Below are 16,817 nucleotides of genomic sequence, written 5' to 3'. Positions count from 1 at the left end.
TCGCTGCCAATAATGAAGCACAAACAAATGACTTTGGTGGACCAATACATAGGAAATCATCTAGATAATGCAGGACAGAACGCACGCCGGCTTCCTTCTTTACTACCCACTCCAAAAATGTGCTAAATGATTCAAACAAGGAGCATGAGATGGAGCAGCCCATGGGGAAACACAAGTCTACATAAAACCTTCCCTGCCACTGACAACCCAAGAGATGGAAGCTTTCTGGATGGACTGGTAAGAGTCTAAAGGCAGCTTCAATGTCTGTTTTTGCCATTAAAGCTCCTCTGCCGTACTTCTGAACCCATGCAATCGCTGTATCAAATGAAGTATATGAGACTGTGCAAAGTTCCTGATCGATTCCATCATTAACTGAGCTTCCATGAGGGAAGGACAGATGATGGATCAGCCTAAACTTATTGGGTTCCTTCTTTGGGACCACCCCCAATGGAGAGACCCTTAAGTTTTCTATTGGCATTTTGGGGAATGGGCCTGCCATGCGGCCCATGTCAATTTCTTTGTTTAGTTTTGTGGAGACAATGTGAGAATATGTATAAGCTGAAGCAAGGTTACGAGAACAGGTTAATGGGCCCGAAGTAGATGGGATCTTAAAACCTTCTGAGAAACCCTCCCCCAGCAATTGTGCTGCTTTTCTATCTGGGTACCTGCTTAGATAGCCCACCATCTCCCCGAGTCTAATTGGGGTTTCCCCCTTTTTGGTTAATCTCTGCTGTTGGGGTTTTATTTCGTGTAAAGCATTTTGATAGGCTATGGTTTCCACTACAGAAGGTGCATTCATGTCTGTACCTGCATGTGTTTCCGAATCTGCACTGGCTATCGTTGAACTGCCAGCAGCAACCTTTTCTGTTTGCTGCCGACAATCCGATTGCTGATGATCTGCCGACATAGCCCTGAAAGGGCTGATTAACCCCACGTGGCGCTGTCATGAGACGCATCCATAAACCAATATCTTTGTGATCCCAACGAATCCCTTGGCGACCAGCCTTTCGTTGGCGAAACTGCTCATCATAGCGCAGCCATGCTAAACCTCCATACACACGGTGCGCCTCCCCGATAGAATTCATGTAACAAAATAAGGCAGAGCAATGTTCAGGAGTTTTTTGGCCTATTACACTTGCTAATATGGCAAAGGCATGGAACCAATTGCTAAATGTTTGGGGGATGAGACAATACCGTCTTTCTTGTTCCTCTCTTTTTCTCTCATCAAACCTGACTCTATCCAAGTTATATTTTTCTAAGGGCAATAATGAAAATATTTCCACATATTCGTCGGCCCAAATCTTCTCCCTAACCTCCTGTTTCAAATGAATTCCTAGAGGACCCTCAAAACATACATATAATTCTCCTTTTGCTGCATCAGATAATGTAACCCCTTGTGAAATTACTGCGTCCTCCTGTGTCTCTGGATCAGCACACGACTGACTTACCACCTCCGATGTCTGGCGACCATTCCCGCACCATGCAGCAATAGGAGAAGAAGTTATGGGTAAGCTAGACTGACTCAAAGCCTCCTTAACCCCTGACACTAATTGCTGTACTACTGAATTAAGATCCCATCCTACATTGCCGGGACCCGTACCCCCAACTGCGCCCACTGGACTCATTACAGGTGTTGTTACACTAGATATAGGACAAGAAAAATTGTTCTCACCAATACTTGGCTGCGTCCTAGGTTGACCAGCCGTCCGTGACGTATTAGTTATAGTCTCTACAGCCCCTCCATTATTGAAGTGCTGCGTGCTGCTGCCCTCTAGTGGGGAGTCGTTATCTGTGTCATAGTCATTGTCTGGAATCTCTGCTGAGTCTTGTAGCTGTAGATTTATTGCCTGACTCCAATCCTGAGCCGGCCGATGAAGTCTTTGTCTGGTTAAAGTACTTTTGCGCAGTTGTCTTTTTGGATTCCTACCACTCCTCGTGTAATGAGAACCCGGATCCGGAAATGTTGTGTGTCCTAAGCCCATCCCCCCGTGTTGGTTCAGTTCCTGGGGTGAGGCCGTATGATGTCCTCTACAATGATGCAAAGATTGTTGAGGAAGTTCTAAGGATTCATGGTGGGCTGTCGTCACGTCACTTGTAGCTTGTGTGGCTGCTTCTCTGGCTGGCACATCAGTAGAGCTGGACTTTCTCCTTGGACTTCTTGGTGTCTCTCCGGTTAGATGGTCTGGCTCTTTTCTCTGTCCCTTGTTCTTCTGATACTGTAATTTCCTTCCTGGTTTGTAAGAAGGATCAGAGGCCGTGCTGCGCTTTGCTCTTTTCCTAGAAGTAACAGAAGGACTTATGATCCTATTGTGAGTCCTTTTGGCCATTTCAGAAGTTAGTCTCTCAGGAGGTCTGGATCTTCTTAAAGTTTGATGTTCAGAAAGTTCAGAAAGGACAGATGCTGTATCCCGGGCACTCTTCAGCAATTCGTCTAGCTGGGCCTGAATCCATTCGGGCCTACACGTCAAAGCCGCAGCCTGAACAGTCTTCAGCAAGGCATCCATACTGCTGGTTCAGTCTTTGAGTCCAGGACAAAGGAATGACACCTTAACATGGGACCTATTTCTTATATGGCCCCTGCCCCCATCTCTCCTCCTGCTCGCTGACCACCACCACATTCCTTAGGTAAAAACCCCATCCCTTACTCCTTAACCCTTTCCTGGATCTATCACTGCCTCAGTCATGTACGTTACGGCTATCTGCCTTCACTCTGCTGGACAGGAGAAGTGGTACTGTGCAGTGTATATATACAGAATAATACAGATACTGAGGATTACACCCAGTATACAGGACAGGAGAAGTGGTACTGTGCAGTGTATATATACAGAATAATACAGATACTGAGGATTACACCCAGTATACAGGACAGGAGAAGTGGTACTGTGCAGTGTATGTATACAGAATAATACAGATACTGAGGATTACACCCAGTATACAGGACAGGAGAAGTGGTACTGTGAAGTGTATATATACAGAATAATACAGATACTGAGGATTACACCCAGTATACAGGACAGGAGAAGTGGTACTGTGCAGTGTATATATACAGAATAATACAGATACTGAGGATTACACCCAGTATACAGGAGAGGAGAAGTGGTACTGTGCAGTGTATATATACAGAATAATACAGATAATGAGGATTACACCCAGTATACAGGACAGGAGGAGTGGTACTGTGCAGTGTATATATACAGAATAATACAGATTCTGAGGATTACACCCAGTATACAGGACAGGAGAAGTGGTACTGTGCAGTGTATATATACAGAATAATACAGATACTGAGGATTACACCCAGTATACAGGACAGGAGAAGTGGTACTGTGCAGTGTATATACACAGAATAATACATATACTGAGGATTACACCCAGTATACAGGACAGGAGAAGTGGTACTGTGCAGTGTATATACAGAATAATACAGACACTGAGGATTACACCCAGTATACAGGACAGGAGAAGTGGTACTGTGCAGTGTATATATACAGAATAATACATATACTGAGGATTACACCCAGTATACAGGACAGGAGAAGTGGTACTGTGCAGTGTATGTACAGAATAATACAGACACTGAGGATTACACCCAGTATACAGGACAGGAGAAGTGGTACTATGCAGTGTATATATACAGGATAATACAGGTACTGAGGATCACACCCAGTATACAGGACAGGAGAAGTGGTGCTGTGCAGTGTATATATACAGAATGATACAGGTACTGAGGATTACACCCAGTATACAGGACAGGAGAAGTGGTACTGTGCAGTGTATAAATACAGAATAATACTGATACTGAGGATTACAACCAGTATACAGGACAGGAGAAGTGGTACTGTGCAGTGTATATATACAGAATAATACAGATACTGAGGATTACACCCAGTATACAGGACAGGAGAAGTGGTACTGTGCAGTGTATATATACAGAATAATACAGATACTGAGGATTACACCCAGTATACAGGACAGGAGAAGTGGTACTGTGCAGTGTATATATACAGAATAATACAGATACTGAGGATTACACCCAGCATACAGGACAGGAGAAGTGGTACTGTGCAGTGTATATATACAGAATAATACAGGTACTGAGGATTACTCCCAGTATACAGGACAGGAGAAGAGGTACTGTGCAGTGTATATATACAGAATAATACAGATACTGAGGATTACACCCAGTATACAGGACAGGAGAAGTTATACTGTGCAGTGTATATATACAGAATAATACAGATACTGAGGATTACACCCAGTATACAGGACAGGAGAAGTGGTACTGTGCAGTGTATATATATACAGGACATGAGGAGTGGTACTGTGCAGTGTATATATACAGAATAATAGAGGTACTGAGGATTAGTGGTACTGTGCGTTGTTAGTATATTGGGGGCGTCTATGATGTATTACGTTGCTGTCATGTCTTGTGATGAGTTTCGGAGCTTTATTCTCAATGTATGAATGTATTATCATCATTACAGGGACCTGACTTCGGGATTTATCTATATTCGCTCATTTTTTTGCTTTCATCTGATGTCGCTGATTTCTGGTGACCGCAATGTTATGGGATAGTTGCAGGATAATTGCAGTCAGTGGTGTACTCTTGTGTGCGGCGTATACTGCTGAGTGTGAGGAGCATTGGTGTGAACAGTCCCGCAGCGGAGTTCATGGCGCTGTGATGCCTCTACACCTACCAGCGTCCCTTTATCTGGTAATAACCAGTGACCAGCGTCCCTTTATCTGATAATAACCAGTGGCCAGCGTCCCTTTATCTGATAATAACCAGTGACCAGCGTCCCTTTATCTGGTAATAACCAGTGACCAGCGTCCCTTTATCTGGTAATAACCAGTGACCAGCGTCCCTTTATCTGATAATAACCAGTGACCAGCGTCCCTTTATCTGATAATAACCAGTGGCCAGCGTCCCTTTATCTGATAATAACCAGTGACCAGCGTCCCTTTATCTGGTAATAACCAGTGACCAGCGTCCCTTTATCTGATAATAACCAGTGACCAGCGTCCCTTTATCTGGTAATAACCAGTGACCAGCGTCCCTTTATCTGGTAATAACCAGTGACCAGCGTCCCTTTATCTGGTAATAACCAGTGGCCAGCGTCCCTTTATCTGGTAATAACCAGTGACCAGCGTCCCTTTATCTGGTAATAACCAGTGACCAGCGTCCCTTTATCTGATAATAACCAGTGACCAGCGTCTCTTTATCTGGTAATAACCAGTGACCAGCGTCCCTTTATCTGGTAATAACCAGTGACCAGCGTCCCTTTATCTGGTAATAACCAGTGACCAGCGTCCCTTTATCTGATAATAACCAGTGACCAGCGTCCCTTTATCTGATAATAACCAGTGACCAGCGTCCCTTTATCTGGTAATAACCAGTGACCAGCGTCCCTTTATCTGGTAATAACCAGTGACCAGCGTCCCTTTATCTGGTAATAACCAGTGACCAGCGTCCCTTTATCTGGTAATAACCAGTGACCAGCGTCCCTTTATCTGGTAATAACCAGTGACCAGCGTCCCTTTATCTGGTAATAACCAGTGACCAGCGTCCCTTTATCTGGTAATAACCAGTGACCAGCGTCCCTTTATCTGGTAATAACCAGTGACCAGCGTCCCTTTATCTGGTAATAACCAGTGACCAGCGTCCCTTTATCTGGTAATAACCAGTGACCAGCGTCCCTTTATCTGGTAATAACCAGTGGCCAGCGTCCCTTTATCTGATAATAACCAGTGACCAGCGTCCCTTTATCTGGTAATAACCAGTGACCAGCGTCCCTTTATCTGGTAATAACCAGTGACCAGCGTCCCTTTATCTGGTAATAACCAGTGACCAGCGTCCCTTTATCTGATAATAACCAGTGACCAGCGTCCCTTTATCTGATAATAACCAGTGACCAGCGTCCCTTTATCTGGTAATAACCAGTGACCAGCGTCCCTTTATCTGGTAATAACCAGTGACCAGCGTCCCTTTATCTGGTAATAACCAGTGACCAGCGTCCCTTTATCTGGTAATAACCAGTGACCAGCGTCCCTTTATCTGGTAATAACCAGTGACCAGCGTCCCTTTATCTGGTAATAACCAGTGACCAGCGTCCCTTTATCTGGTAATAACCAGTGGCCAGCGTCCCTTTATCTGGTAATAACCAGTGACCAGCGTCCCTTTATCTGATAATAACCAGTGATCAGCGTCCCTTTATCTGATAATAACCAGTGACCAGTGTCCCTTTATCTGGTAATAACCAGTGACCAGCGTCCCTTTATCTGGTAATAACCAGTGACCAGCGTCCCTTTATCTGGTAATAACCAGTGACCAGCGTCCCTTTATCTGGTAATAACCAGTGACCAGCGTCCCTTTATCTGATAATAACCAGTGATCAGCGTCCCTTTATCTGGTAATAACCAGTGGCCAGCGTCCCTTTATCTGGTAATAACCAGTGACCAGCGTCCCTTTATCTGATAATAACCAGTGACCAGCGTCCCTTTATCTGGTAATAACCAGTGACCAGCGTCCCTTTATCTGATAATAACCAGTGACCAGCGTCCCTTTATCTGGTAATAACCAGTGACCAGCGTCCCTTTATCTGGTAATAACCAGTGACCAGCGTCCCTTTATCTGGTAATAACCAGTGACCAGCGTCCCTTTATCTGGTAATAACCAGTGACCAGCGTCCCTTTATCTGGTAATAACCAGTGACCAGCGTCCCTTTATCTGGTAATAACCAGTGACCAGCGTCCCTTTATCTGGTAATAACCAGTGACCAGTGTCCCTTTATCTGGTAATAACCAGTGACCAGCGTCCCTTTATCTGATAATAACCAGTGACCAGCGTCCCTTTATCTGATAATAACCAGTGACCAGCGTCCCTTTATCTGGTAATAACCAGTGACCAGCGTCCCTTTATCTGGTAATAACCAGTGACCAGCGTCCCTTTATCTGGTAATAACCAGTGACCAGCGTCCCTTTATCTGGTAATAACCAGTGACCAGCGTCCCTTTATCTGGTAATAACCAGTGACCAGCGTCCCTTTATCTGGTAATAACCAGTGGCCAGCGTCCCTTTATCTGATAATAACCAGTGACCAGCGTCCCTTTATCTGGTAATAACCAGTGACCAGCGTCCCTTTATCTGATAATAACCAGTGACCAGCGTCCCTTTATCTGGTAATAACCAGTGACCAGCGTCCCTTTATCTGGTAATAACCAGTGACCAGCATCCCTTTATCTGGTAATAACCAGTGACCAGCGTCCCTTTATCTGGTAATAACCAGTGACCAGCGTCCCTTTATCTGGTAATAACCAGTGACCAGCGTCCCTTTATCTGGTAATAACCAGTGACCAGCGTCTCTTTATCTGGTAATAACCAGTGACCAGCGTCCCTTTATCTGGTAATAACCAGTGACCAGCGTCCCTTTATCTGGTAATAACCAGTGACCAGCGTCCCTTTATCTGGTAATAACCAGTGACCAGCGTCCCTTTATCTGGTAATAACCAGTGACCAGCGTCCCTTTATCTGGTAATAACCAGTGACCAGCGTCCCTTTATCTGATAATAACCAGTGACCAGCGTCCCTTTATCTGGTAATAACCAGTGACCAGCGTCCCTTTATCTGGTAATAACCAGTGACCAGCGTCCCTTTATCTGGTAATAACCAGTGACCAGCGTCCCTTTATCTGATAATAACCAGTGACCAGCGTCCCTTTATCTGGTAATAACCAGTGACCAGCGTCCCTTTATCTGGTAATAACCAGTGACCAGCGTCCCTTTATCTGATAATAACCAGTGACCAGCGTCCCTTTATCTGGTAATAACCAGTGGCCAGCGTCCCTTTATCTGGTAATAACCAGTGACCAGCGTCCCTTTATCTGGTAATAACCAGTGACCAGCGTCCCTTTATCTGATAATAACCAGTGGCCAGCGTCCCTTTATCTGGTAATAACCAGTGACCAGCGTCCCTTTATCTGATAATAACCAGTGACCAGCGTCCCTTTATCTGGTAATAACCAGTGGCCAGCGTCCCTTTATCTGGTAATAACCAGTGACCAGCGTCCCTTTATCTGGTAATAACCAGTGACCAGCGTCCCTTTATCTGATAATAACCAGTGACCAGCGTCCCTTTATCTGGTAATAACCAGTGACCAGCGTCCCTTTATCTGATAATAACCAGTGACCAGCGTCCCTTTATCTGATAATAACCAGTGACCAGCGTCCCTTTATCTGGTAATAACCAGTGACCAGCGTCCCTTTATCTGGTAATAACCAGTGACCAGCGTCCCTTTATCTGGTAATAACCAGTGACCAGCGTCCCTTTATCTGATAATAACCAGTGACCAGCGTCCCTTTATCTGATAATAACCAGTGGCCAGCGTCCCTTTATCTGATAATAACCAGTGACCAGCGTCCCTTTATCTGGTAATAACCAGTGACCAGCGTCCCTTTATCTGATAATAACCAGTGACCAGCGTCCCTTTATCTGGTAATAACCAGTGACCAGCGTCCCTTTATCTGGTAATAACCAGTGACCAGCGTCACTTTATCTGATAATAACCAGTGACCAGCGTCCCTTTATCTGGTAATAACCAGTGACCAGCGTCCCTTTATCTGATAATAACCAGTGACCAGCGTCCCTTTATCTGGTAATAACCAGTGGCCAGCGTCCCTTTATCTGGTAATAACCAGTGACCAGTGTCCCTTTATCTGGTAATAACCAGTGGCCAGCGTCCCTTTATCTGGTAATAACCAGTGACCAACGTCCCTTTATCTGGTAATAACCAGTGACCAGCGTCCCTTTATCTGGTAATAACCAGTGACCAACGTCCCTTTATCTGGTAATAACCAGTGACCAGCGTCCCTTTATCTGGTAATAACCAGTGACCAGCGTCCCTTTATCTGGTAATAACCAGTGACCAGTGTCCCTTTATCTGGTAATAACCAGTGGCCAGCGTCCCTTTATCTGGTAATAACCAGTGACCAACGTCCCTTTATCTGGTAATAACCAGTGACCAGCGTCCCTTTATCTGGTAATAACCAGTGACCAACGTCCCTTTATCTGGTAATAACCAGTGACCAGCGTCCCTTTATCTGGTAATAACCAGTGACCAGCGTCCCTTTATCTGGTAATAACCAGTGACCAGCGTCCCTTTATCTGGTAATAACCAGTGACCAGCGTCCCTTTATCTGGTAATAACCAGTGACCAGCGTCCCTTTATCTGGTAATAACCAGTGGCCAGCGTCCCTTTATCTGGTAATAACCAGTGACCAGCGTCCCTTTATCTGGTAATAACCAGTGACCAGCGTCCCTTTATCTGGTAATAACCAGTGGCCAGCGTCCCTTTATCTGGTAATAACCAGTGACCAGCGTCCCTTTATCTGGTAATAACCAGTGACCAGCGTCCCTTTATCTGGTAATAACCAGTGACCAGCGTCCCTTTATCTGGTAATAACCAGTGGCCAGCGTCCCTTTATCTGATAATAACCAGTGACCAGCGTCCCTTTATCTGATAATAACCAGTGACCAGCGTCCCTTTATCTGGTAATAACCAGTGACCAGCGTCCCTTTATCTGGTAATAACCAGTGACCAGCGTCCCTTTATCTGATAATAACCAGTGACCAGCGTCCCTTTATCTGGTAATAACCAGTGACCAGCGTCCCTTTATCTGGTAATAACCAGTGACCAGCGTCCCTTTATCTGGTAATAACCAGTGGCCAGCGTCCCTTTATCTGGTAATAACCAGTGACCAGCGTCCCTTTATCTGGTAATAACCAGTGACCAGCGTCCCTTTATCTGGTAATAACCAGTGACCAGCGTCCCTTTATCTGGTAATAACCAGTGACCAGCGTCCCTTTATCTGGTAATAACCAGTGACCAGCGTCCCTTTATCTGGTAATAACCAGTGACCAGCGTCCCTTTATCTGGTAATAACCAGTGACCAGCGTCCCTTTATCTGGTAATAACCAGTGACCAGCGTCCCTTTATCTGGTAATAACCAGTGACCAGCGTCCCTTTATCTGTAATAACCAGTGACCAGCGTCCCTTTATCTGGTAATAACCAGTGACCAGCGTCCCTTTATCTGGTAATAACCAGTGACCAGCGTCCCTTTATCTGGTAATAACCAGTGACCAGCGTCCCTTTATCTGATAATAACCAGTGACCAGCGTCCCTTTATCTGGTAATAACCAGTGACCAGCGTCCCTTTATCTGGTAATAACCAGTGACCAGCGTCCCTTTATCTGGTAATAACCAGTGACCAGCGTCCCTTTATCTGATAATAACCAGTGACCAGCGTCCCTTTATCTGGTAATAACCAGTGACCAGCGTCCCTTTATCTGGTAATAACCAGTGGCCAGCGTCCCTTTATCTGATAATAACCAGTGGCCAGCGTCCCTTTATCTGATAATAACCAGTGACCAGCGTCCCTTTATCTGGTAATAACCAGTGACCAACGTCCCTTTATCTGGTAATAACCAGTGACCAGCGTCCCTTTATCTGGTAATAACCAGTGACCAGCGTCCCTTTATCTGGTAATAACCAGTGACCAGCGTCCCTTTATCTGGTAATAACCAGTGGTCAGCGTCCCTTTATCTGGTAATAACCAGTGACCAGCGTCCCTTTATCTGGTAATAACCAGTGACCAGCGTCCCTTTATCTGGTAATAACCAGTGACCAGCGTCCCTTTATCTGGTAATAACCAGTGACCAGCGTCCCTTTATCTGGTAATAACCAGTGACCAGCGTCCCTTTATCTGGTAATAACCAGTGACCAGCGTCCCTTTATCTGATAATAACCAGTGACCAGCGTCCCTTTATCTGATAATAACCAGTGACCAGCGTCCCTTTATCTGGTAATAACCAGTGACCAGCGTCCCTTTATCTGGTAATAACCAGTGACCAGCGTCCCTTTATCTGGTAATAACCAGTGACCAGCGTCCCTTTATCTGGTAATAACCAGTGACCAGCGTCCCTTTATCTGGTAATAACCAGTGGCCAGCGTCCCTTTATCTGATAATAACCAGTGACCAGCGTCCCTTTATCTGATAATAACCAGTGACCAGCGTCCTTTATCTGGTAATAACCAGTGACCAGCGTCCCTTTATCTGGTAATAACCAGTGACCAGCGTCCCTTTATCTGGTAATAACCAGTGACCAGCGTCCCTTTATCTGGTAATAACCAGTGACCAGCGTCTCTTTATCTGGTAATAACCAGTGACCAACGTCCCTTTATCTAGTAATAACCAGTGACCAGCGTCCCTTTATCTGGTAATAACCAGTGACCAACGTCCCTTTATCTAGTAATAACCAGTGACCAGCGTCCCTTTATCTGGTAATAACCAGTGACCAGCGTCCCTTTATCTGGTAATAACCAGTGACCAGCGTCCCTTTATCTGGTAATAACCAGTGACCAGCGTCCCTTTATCTGGTAATAACCAGTGACCAGCGTCCCTTTATCTGGTAATAACCAGTGACCAGCGTCCCTTTATCTGGTAATAACCAGTGACCAGCGTCCCTTTATCTGGTAATAACCAGTGACCAGCGTCCCTTTATCTGGTAATAACCAGTGACCAGCGTCCCTTTATCTGGTAATAACCAGTGACCAGCGTCCCTTTATCTGGTAATAACCAGTGACCAGCGTCCCTTTATCTGGTAATAACCAGTGACCAGCGTCCCTTTATCTGGTAATAACCAGTGACCAGCGTCCCTTTATCTGGTAATAACCAGTGACCAGCGTCCCTTTATCTGGTAATAACCAGTGACCAGCGTCCCTTTATCTGGTAATAACCAGTGACCAGCGTCCCTTTATCTGGTAATAACCAGTGACCAGCGTCCCTTTATCTGGTAATAACCAGTGACCAGCGTCCCTTTATCTGATAATAACCAGTGACCAGCGTCCCTTTATCTGGTAATAACCAGTGACCAGCGTCCCTTTATCTGGTAATAACCAGTGACCAGCGTCCCTTTATCTGGTAATAACCAGTGACCAGCGTCCCTTTATCTGATAATAACCAGTGACCAGCGTCCTTTATCTGGTAATAACCAGTGACCAGCGTCCCTTTATCTGATAATAACCAGTGACCAGCGTCCCTTTATCTGATAATAACCAGTGACCAGCGTCCCTTTATCTGGTAATAACCAGTGACCAGCGTCCCTTTATCTGGTAATAACCAGTGACCAGCGTCCCTTTATCTGGTAATAACCAGTGACCAGCGTCCCTTTATCTGGTAATAACCAGTGGCCAGCGTCCCTTTATCTGGTAATAACCAGTGACCAGCGTCCCTTTATCTGGTAATAACCAGTGACCAGCGTCCCTTTATCTGGTAATAACCAGTGACCAGCGTCCCTTTATCTGATAATAACCAGTGACCAGCGTCCCTTTATCTGGTAATAACCAGTGACCAGCGTCCCTTTATCTGATAATAACCAGTGACCAGCGTCCCTTTATCTGGTAATAACCAGTGACCAGCGTCCCTTTATCTGGTAATAACCAGTGACCAGCGTCCCTTTATCTGATAATAACCAGTGACCAGCGTCTTTTATCTGATAATAACCAGTGACCAGCGTCCCTTTATCTGGTAATAACCAGTGACCAGCGTCCCTTTATCTGGTAATAACCAGTGACCAGCGTCCCTTTATCTGGTAATAACCAGTGACCAGCGTCCCTTTATCTGGTAATAACCAGTGACCAGCATCCCTTTATCTGGTAATAACCAGTGACCAGCGTCCCTTTATCTGGTAATAACCAGTGACCAGCGTCCCTTTATCTGGTAATAACCAGTGACCAGCGTCCCTTTATCTGGTAATAACCAGTGACCAGCGTCCCTTTATCTGATAATAACCAGTGACCAGCGTCCCTTTATCTGGTAATAACCAGTGACCAGCGTCCCTTTATCTGGTAATAACCAGTGACCAGCGTCCCTTTATCTGGTAATAACCAGTGACCAGCGTCCCTTTATCTGATAATAACCAGTGACCAGCGTCCCTTTATCTGGTAATAACCAGTGACCAGCGTCCCTTTATCTGGTAATAACCAGTGACCAGCGTCCCTTTATCTGGTAATAACCAGTGACCAGCGTCCCTTTATCTGGTAATAACCAGTGACCAGCGTCCCTTTATCTGATAATAACCAGTTGCCAGCGTCCCTTTATCTGATAATAACCAGTGGCCAGCGTCCCTTTATCTGATAATAACCAGTGGCCAGCGTCCCTTTATCTGGTAATAACCAGTGACCAGCGTCCCTTTATCTGGTAATAACCAGTGACCAGCGTCCCTTTATCTGATAATAACCAGTGACCAGCGTCCCTTTATCTGGTAATAACCAGTGACCAGCGTCCCTTTATCTGGTAATAACCAGTGACCAGCGTCCCTTTATCTGGTAATAACCAGTGACCAGCGTCCCTTTATCTGGTAATAACCAGTGACCAGCGTCCCTTTATCTGATAATAACCAGTGACCAGCGTCCCTTTATCTGATAATAACCAGTGACCAGCGTCCCTTTATCTGGTAATAACCAGTGGCCAGCGTCCCTTTATCTGGTAATAACCAGTGACCAGCGTCCCTTTATCTGGTAATAACCAGTGACCAGCGTCCCTTTATCTGATAATAACCAGTGACCAGCGTCCCTTTATCTGGTAATAACCAGTGACCAGCGTCCCTTTATCTGATAATAACCAGTGACCAGCGTCCCTTTATCTGATAATAACCAGTGACCAGCGTCCCTTTATCTGGTAATAACCAGTGACCAGCGTCCCTTTATCTGGTAATAACCAGTGACCAGCGTCCCTTTATCTGGTAATAACCAGTGACCAGCGTCCCTTTATCTGATAATAACCAGTGACCAGCGTCCCTTTATCTGATAATAACCAGTGGCCAGCGTCCCTTTATCTGGTAATAACCAGTGACCAGCGTCCCTTTATCTGATAATAACCAGTGACCAGCGTCCCTTTATCTGATAATAACCAGTGACCAGCGTCCCTTTATCTGATAATAACTAGTGACCAGCGTCCCTTTATCTGATAATAACCAGTGACCAGCGTCCCTTTATCTGGTAATAACCAGTGACCAGCGTCCCTTTATCTGGTAATAACCAGTGACCAGCGTCCCTTTATCTGATAATAACCAGTGACCAGCGTCCCTTTATCTGGTAATAACCAGTGACCAGCGTCCCTTTATCTGATAATAACCAGTGACCAGCGTCCCTTTATCTGGTAATAACCAGTGACCAGCGTCCCTTTATCTGGTAATAACCAGTGACCAGCGTCCCTTTATCTGGTAATAACCAGTGACCAGCGTCCCTTTATCTGATAATAACCAGTGACCAGCGTCCCTTTATCTGGTAATAACCAGTGGCCAGCGTCCCTTTATCTGGTAATAACCAGTGACCAGTGTCCCTTTATCTGGTAATAACCAGTGGCCAGCGTCCCTTTATCTGGTAATAACCAGTGACCAACGTCCCTTTATCTGGTAATAACCAGTGACCAGCGTCCCTTTATCTGGTAATAACCAGTGACCAACGTCCCTTTATCTGGTAATAACCAGTGACCAGCGTCCCTTTATCTGGTAATAACCAGTGACCAGCGTCCCTTTATCTGGTAATAACCAGTGACCAGCGTCCCTTTATCTGGTAATAACCAGTGACCAGTGTCCCTTTATCTGGTAATAACCAGTGGCCAGCGTCCCTTTATCTGGTAATAACCAGTGACCAACGTCCCTTTATCTGGTAATAACCAGTGACCAGCGTCCCTTTATCTGGTAATAACCAGTGACCAACGTCCCTTTATCTGGTAATAACCAGTGACCAGCGTCCCTTTATCTGGTAATAACCAGTGACCAGCGTCCCTTTATCTGGTAATAACCAGTGACCAGCGTCCCTTTATCTGTAATAACCAGTGACCAGCGTCCCTTTATCTGGTAATAACCAGTGACCAGCGTCCCTTTATCTGGTAATAACCAGTGACCAGCGTCCCTTTATCTGGTAATAACCAGTGACCAGCGTCCCTTTATCTGGTAATAACCAGTGACCAGCGTCCCTTTATCTGGTAATAACCAGTGGCCAGCGTCCCTTTATCTGGTAATAACCAGTGACCAGCGTCCCTTTATCTGGTAATAACCAGTGACCAGCGTCCCTTTATCTGGTAATAACCAGTGACCAGCGTCCCTTTATCTGGTAATAACCAGTGGCCAGCGTCCCTTTATCTGATAATAACCAGTGGCCAGCGTCCCTTTATCTGATAATAACCAGTGACCAGCGTCCCTTTATCTGGTAATAACCAGTGACCAACGTCCCTTTATCTGGTAATAACCAGTGACCAGCGTCCCTTTATCTGATAATAACCAGTGACCAGCGTCCCTTTATCTGGTAATAACCAGTGACCAGCGTCCCTTTATCTGGTAATAACCAGTGACCAGCGTCCCTTTATCTGGTAATAACCAGTGACCAGCGTCCCTTTATCTGGTAATAACCAGTGACCAGCGTCCCTTTATCTGGTAATAACCAGTGGCCAGCGTCCCTTTATCTGGTAATAACCAGTGACCAGCGTCCCTTTATCTGGTAATAACCAGTGACCAGCGTCCCTTTATCTGGTAATAACCAGTGACCAGCGTCCCTTTATCTGGTAATAACCAGTGACCAGCGTCCCTTTATCTGGTAATAACCAGTGACCAGCGTCCCTTTATCTGGTAATAACCAGTGACCAGCGTCCCTTTATCTGATAATAACCAGTGACCAGCGTCCCTTTATCTGATAATAACCAGTGACCAGCGTCCCTTTATCTGATAATAACTAGTGACCAGCGTCTCTTTATCTGGTAATAACCAGTGACCAGCGTCTCTTTATCTGGTAATAACCAGTGACCAGCGTCCCTTTATCTGGTAATAACCAGTGACAGCGTCCCTTTATCTGGTAATAACCAGTGACCAGCGTCCCTTTATCTGATAATAACCAGTGACCAGCGTCCCTTTATCTGGTAATAACCAGTGACCAGCGTCCCTTTATCTGGTAATAACCAGTGACCAGCGTCCCTTTATCTGTAATAACCAGTGACCAGCGTCCCTTTATCTGGTAATAACCAGTGACCAGCGTCCCTTTATCTGATAATAACCAGTGACCAGCGTCCCTTTATCTGGTAATAACCAGTGACCAGCGTCCCTTTATCTGATAATAACCAGTGACCAGCGTCCCTTTATCTGGTAATAACCAGTGACCAGCGTCCCTTTATCTGATAATAACCAGTGACCAGCGTCCCTTTATCTGATAATAACCAGTGACCAGCGTCCCTTTATCTGATAATAACCAGTGACCAGCGTCCCTTTATCTGATAATAACCAGTGACCAGCGTCCCTTTATCTGGTAATAACCAGTGACCAGCGTCCCTTTATCTGGTAATAACCAGTGACCAGCGTCCCTTTATCTGGTAATAACCAGTGACCAGCGTCCCTTTATCTGGTAATAACCAGTGACCAGCGTCCCTTTATCTGGTAATAACCAGTGACCAGCGTCCCTTTATCTGATAATAACCAGTGACCAGCGTCCCTTTATCTGGTAATAACCAGTGACCAGCGTCCCTTTATCTGGTAATAACCAGTGACCAGCGTCCCTTTATCTGGTAATAACCAGTGACCAGCGTCCCTTTATCTGGTAATAACCAGTGACCAGCGTCCCTTTATCTGGTAATAACCAGTGACCAGCGTCCCTTTATCTGGTAATAACCAGTGACCAGCGTCCCTTTATCTGGTAATAACCAGTGTCCAGCGTCCCTTTATCTGGTAATAACCAGTGACCAGCGTCCCTTTATCTGGTAATAACCAGTGA

Source organism: Anomaloglossus baeobatrachus, chromosome 4, assembly GCF_048569485.1.
Source record: "Anomaloglossus baeobatrachus isolate aAnoBae1 chromosome 4, aAnoBae1.hap1, whole genome shotgun sequence".
Taxonomy (NCBI): domain Eukaryota; kingdom Metazoa; phylum Chordata; class Amphibia; order Anura; family Aromobatidae; genus Anomaloglossus; species Anomaloglossus baeobatrachus.
This window is presented reverse-complemented; position numbering follows the sequence as displayed.